This window comes from Dreissena polymorpha, chromosome 1 (assembly GCF_020536995.1).
Source record: "Dreissena polymorpha isolate Duluth1 chromosome 1, UMN_Dpol_1.0, whole genome shotgun sequence".
Lineage (NCBI taxonomy): Eukaryota > Metazoa > Mollusca > Bivalvia > Myida > Dreissenidae > Dreissena > Dreissena polymorpha.
This window is the reverse complement of record NC_068355.1, coordinates 194561461-194567617: the sequence shown is the minus strand read 5'-3', so window position 1 is coordinate 194567617 and position 6157 is coordinate 194561461. Positions and strand designations below refer to the sequence as shown.

At 36.1% G+C, this 6157-nt stretch overlaps 2 long non-coding RNA genes across 2 annotated transcripts; both read right to left on the bottom strand.

Moving 5' to 3' along the window:
- Positions 1 to 215: 215 nt before the first annotated feature.
- Positions 216 to 2063, bottom strand: LOC127867776 (uncharacterized). The gene is made up of 2 exons (XR_008043655.1): positions 1195 to 2063; positions 216 to 1067 (listed from the first exon to the last, which is right to left on the bottom strand). It is a non-coding gene; the product is annotated as an uncharacterized LOC127867776 (long non-coding RNA).
- Positions 2064 to 3825: 1762 nt separating this feature from the next.
- On the bottom strand, positions 3826 to 6152 carry LOC127864440 (uncharacterized). Its single transcript, XR_008041940.1, has 2 exons — positions 5439 to 6152; positions 3826 to 5074 (listed from the first exon to the last, which is right to left on the bottom strand). It is a non-coding gene; the product is annotated as an uncharacterized LOC127864440 (long non-coding RNA).
- Positions 6153 to 6157: the final 5 nt, after the last annotated feature.

Genomic DNA, 6157 nt, shown 5'->3' with positions numbered 1-6157 from the left:
TATAAGACTACTTGCTATACAGCCAGTGTCATGCGAAAATAGATCTTATTTCAGTAAATAACATTACTTCGGCATTGTAAAATTGCGTATTGTATGATTATAATATATAGACATTTATTTAATGTACTGATATCTAAATCAACTTATGATTTTACCGGTATTATGGCATTGAACGCGTATATAAAAGGCACATATACTATTCTTATTAAATCATATTAATACTTATACTAATTTAAGTCATCACATAATCAGATTGCGCACTGCGTGTAATCAGATTATCACCTTAAAACGATTCCGATGGATTATTAAATCGAGCTTACTATTCAAATCAGTGATTCCTTGTGGTACAATCAAGCATGGGATAATGGCAGACATACCCATGGCACAGTTCATGATTTATTTTATGTAGCTCACAGCCGAGGATCGAACCAATGGTATCTGATATTTTGAAGCGGATATGTTGCCACTAGGCTATACGAGGTTTCAAGAATGAACATGGGTCAGTTACTCTATCGGTATAGAATCTGACGGTGTTTACAACATGATACAGAAGCATAAATATTACGTATCTGAACATCATTCTTTCATGTTAGTTTGAAAAAGTATGTGTATTTCTAGGTCTTTGATGTGCTGATTTAATTTTATTTGTTTACCTTACAGACCCTGGAAAATGGCCCTGAAGCAGATGAGACGAATTCCACACCAGAAACTGAGGAAATGTCAGATAACCGTTCACCAGACTTGAGTTTCGAGAACGAGGCAGATGGTTTGTTGGTTGAAAGCAGTGCATCACTACTAGACGTATCTCTAAGAGTGAGTTGTTTTATCGTTATACAAAATGTTGTTGAATAAAGATAATTTGAAACAAGATGCGTTTGTGAAACACAATGTCCCCCTAAATAATGTTTGACCTTGAAGGATGACCTTGACCCTTCACCACTCAAAATGTGCAGCTCCATGAGATACACATGCATTTCAAATATAAAATTGCTAGCTTCAATATTGCAGAAGTGACATTACATGAGCAATTTTGACCCATATATTTGACCTTTAAGGATGACCTTGACCTTTCACCACTCAAAATGTGCAGCTCCATGAGATACACGTGCATGCCAAATATCAAGTTGCTATCTTTAATATTGCAAGTGTATTCATAAAATAAGCGATTTGGGCCACATATATTTGACCTCTGACCTTGAAGGATGACCTTGACCTTTCACCACTCAAATTGTGCAGCTCCATGAGATACACATGCATGCCAAATATCAAGTTACTATCTTCAATATTTCAAAAGTATTAATAAAATAAGCGATTTGGGACAAATATGTTTTACCTCTGACCTTGAAGGATGACCTTGACTTTGACCTTTCACCACTCAAAATGTGCAGCTCCATGAGATACACATGCATGCCAAATATCGAGTTGCTATCTTCAATATTGCAAAAGTATTCATAAAATGAGCAATTTAGGCCACATATATTTGACCTCTGACCTTTCACCACTCAAAATGTGCAGCTCCATGAGATACTCATGCATGCCAAATATCAAGTTGCTATATTCAATATAGCAAAAGTTATTGCAAAATGTTTAAGTTGGCGCAAACCAACCAACCAACAGACCAACCAACAGACAGGGCAAAAACAATATGTCCCCCACTTCTATAGTGGGGGACATAAAAAAATATTTGTAGTTCAAGGTCGCGGTGTTGTAGTGGATGAGATATCCGCCTAGCGATCGGGTGTTAGTGGGTTCACTCCTTACTTGGGAAGCATTCTAATTATCTCCTCCATGGACACCAAGTACTGGTTCTTCCCAGGAAACCGACTCGATAATGTCCATGTCTGCCTACCATGCTCGAAAGGGCACTTGGCAGTATAAATAGATAGTTGTTTTTCATGCTCTTCCCATTTTTAAAGAAAAAAACTGAAGAAGTTATCAGTTTGGTGATGCCTTAGTAAAATACAGAAAGACCTATAATCTTTACTTCAAACTGCATTTACTTTGCTTGTAAAAATGTATTTATTTATTTCAGCTCCATGACTATGGAAGGTTTACACCAGTACCCGCCATAATCCGTCATCAGTGTGAACAAGTGCAACCGGAGCTGATTTCTGTGGTTACTCAAACCGACGATACGAGAGTTCCCAGAAGTATATCAACCCAGACTTCTACTGAAACGTCGACAGTTGGGATACAAGTGGATCGGCCTAGCTTCACCTTTGAGGATATAAGGGATGATGACGATAAGGTGTTGTTCTACACTGGTATCCCAACTGCTGGAACTTTTGAGTGTTTATTTGATGAGGTCAGTGTTGGAATGAAAGCAGGGTTAGCACGAAAAACCTGTCCCCGGAAAATAAAGTGTGTTTATAAACTGAAAATAGTCATGCTAATATAAACTGGAAAAGTGGCTCCTTAAAACTAGTACAAATTAAGTTTGATAAGAAGCTGAACAAGTGAACTTTGTGAGAAATTCAGTATACAATTTAACTAGAAGTGTTTGACCATTGCATGTATGTATAAGTAATATACTATGTAATTATGTGAATAATACTTAATTTCACATTTTACAGTCAGCTTTCATTTGTGAAAATAAAATTGTTACTGATTATTCTTTTCTTGTCTCATATTCCATACAAACATTTTCAGGCAAAAAAAGAAAATTGTGTTTCTGCGTTTGTGTGTTTGTGCCAATATATTTATACATGTTTTCTTGCTTGAAAGCAGTTTTGTAAGACCAAACAAATTATAAGACTGAAATTCTGATAAATATTGTACTGGATTCAAGTTTACATACATTAATTGACACAGAGCGTTGAAAACACAGATTTCTTTTGTATACCTAAGTAAATGTTTGTCTTTAAGGTTTAGTACTGCTACTGAAGACTTAATCAACAGTTAATTTATAATTGGGAGCAATAAACCCGTCAAGAATTTTTATGCCCCCGAAGGAGGGCATATAGTGATCAGACTGTCTGTCGGTCTGTCCGTCCGTCACACTTTGCGTTTAGGTTTCGAAAAATCCTCATAACTGCTATGTCGCTTTGGATAGCAATTTCATATTTGGCATGCATGTGTATATGGACAAAGCTTTTCCATACGCACACAAATTTTGACCCCTGTGACCTTGACCTTAAACTAAGGGTCCGCGTTTAGGTTTCGAATATGCATTTAGGTTTCGAAAAATGCTCATAACTTCTATGTCGCTATAGTGATCGGACTGTCTGTCGGTCTGTCCGTCACACTTTGCGTTTAGGTTTCGAAAAATGCTCATAACTTCTATGTCGCTTCAGATAGCATTTTCATATTTGGCATGCATGTGTATATGGTCAAGGCCTTTCCATATGCACACAAACTTTGACCCCTGTGACCTTGACCTTAAACTTAGGGTCCGTGTTTAGGTTTCGAAATATGCATTTAGGTTTGGGAAAATGCTCATAACTTCTATCAAGCGTATATAGGGGGCATAAGTCATCCTATGGTGACAGCTCTTGTTTAAAACCAAGATTTCTGATACAAGTAGCAACACCTGCAGAGTACTTGTCAGATGTAAAGCAGAAGTCATACCAGCAAAGCTTCCAAGGTGTCTATTAACTCAATGGGGTTCTGAAATGATCTATACTTGGACAAAAAGCATTGTGCACAGATTTTTAATAAGATGCAGCTGTTGATACCTCTGTGTTGATTTTCTTAATTTGGTTCATGCTTGCCACTCATTAATTTCATATCATTTTAACATTTTGAAACAGATTATTATCGTAAACCCTTCGGTTTTTCTCCAAACACAGGTAAGGTAATAAGTGATGGATAATAACATAGCAAAAGTTCTTTTTATGATTTATCATTTTAAGAGCAAATCAATTTAGCGGAATAACAATTGACAATCACGTTGTGATGGTATTAATGAACCGTACACAAATCGTTGAAAAGCATTCTACATGTACTACTGTAAAATTCATAATATGAACAGTTGATAAATATTTATACATTCATACACTTTTATGTACAATATTTATATGCTTTGTAGAGCTAAATGACTATTGAAACATAAAAAAGGAGGGACCTCAATGATGTCCTGTACTGTTGTTACTTAAATTATTTTCTGATCTGGCGTTAACTTTTGTTATTTAACCCTATTCCACTTGGAAGCACAGTGAAAACAGCATAAAACCAGAACAGCATGCTAGTAACTCGCAGTCTGTTCAGGTTTTATACTGTTTGCTGCTCATCAGTATTTAAGGGTTGGAAATGAAGCCTTTAAAACTTAAATTTAGTAATAAAGGTACTTTATTACATTTAACTTTTTAAGGAACTACAAAAGCTTGAAAATACATATCTAAGTGGTAAAGGGTTAATCTCTAGAGAAAAGTGAGACATCAAAATTATAAAAACATATTCTAGGAGCAAGGGTAAGCTTGCGAGAAATTCACAATTGTGATCTTAAATTCATATTTGTTACTATTCTTTAAAGATTGCACTCAATTTCTTTTAAATCTTTCAGTCTCTTGTTTCAGTAAAATTACTTCACCAAAATTGGATGCAGTTACACGTAATTTTCTTTCATCTTCCCAAAGTACGTTCTTTCCCTGACCTCTGGTTAATTTTTCAATACTTTGGCATTCAAGTTCATCCATTTGTAGCATATCCATCATTTTCGACATTTTATCCTTCACAGTTTCACTATTCAGATCTACGCTATCACTAAAGTTATATCCAATTTCTATAAACTTTGGTAATTTCACCTCTTCCTTCTCTTCTACAAAGTTCAAAAGCCATCCAGCTGTTGGGTTGCATATTTTCGAGTTTTGAACGGAAACTGTTCTCATTTACAGAAATCGCAAGAAGTTCTTTTCTGGTGTTATTTTCGACTGGCTCTAATTTTGACTCAAAGGTATGTTTCCGAAATGTAAATTCGCTAGACTTTTTAGGCGTTCGCTTTCTTTTCCGGGGATTATTAAATCTGTCCCACACGCATTTTTTTGAGGTTGATCTTAGAGTGCCGTCCTTCTTTTTAGCAGTGAGATCAGAAAGGGCATACATAAATGCACCAATATGGATACATGCTTCTCCGCTCCTGAAAATATATAAACATAATAATTAGACATACTTTCAAACTGCACTTTTTTTTTTGCTCGAGCATCTAAATTTTGATGAAAATTTCCCAGAAACTGGTCCATCCCGAGAATAGCTTGTGACCAGTATATAGATCTATGAAAATGATTGGTATAATGCCGATTCGGGGATCGTAACTACTAGTTCTTCTTGAATGCTCTGAGGGTTTATGAGTACATTCGTACACCTCACAACCCAGAGGGTAAATATAGCTGGGAGTTGGATTATTGCAACTAGGATTGTAACAGAGGCATGTCTCTTGATAAATTATTTATAACCTCGTTTCAATATTGCAAGAACTTATATGAAAAACTGTGTACACTCACCCGGCTGTGCAATTACATTCCGCTGAATGAACCTGTCCAGTGACCTTTGACAGACAGAGCCACACACTGTGATCTGGGTTTTCTTTCACATTTGCACTCGGTAGAGATGGTAATACTTTGCATTTAACAAAACAATGTTCCCATTTGTCACTTATGTCATGGTACAAAATACTGTGTTTATGTCTGTAAACATAATACAATTTTTTGGTCTCAATTGTTTTTGTGTGTTCATTTTCAGCACAAAATAATTGTAGATGTCACTATCTATTAATGTAGGAAAGTCCATTAAGTCACTACTCAACGTTTTTAATACATCTGGATGTGGCAGCTTTTCACCGAGTGGCGTAAAAAGTTTTTCTGTTTTCCTTTTTTCATAATTTACTTCCGCATTCCTGTGCAGCTGTCGATCATTTAATCCTAGCTTTTGTACGCCTTTTGTCCTCAAGACAAGTTCATTCTTATTCCCTGACACATAATGATTATGAAATCGTAAATAATCCTTCAATTGTGCAACACTTAATTTGTCAATTTCGATGTCAGACAGATAACGATCGTTTTCTTTCTCATTCGACGCCATTGTTACTGGAAATCAATACTACCCAGCGATTCAATCGCACATTCTCGGCCCTTTCCGTCAAACATCGGATAAGTATTATGATAATCTGCGAGGGGTACCGAATGCCAGCGATTGAGAACCTCCAATTCCGGAGAATACTCAG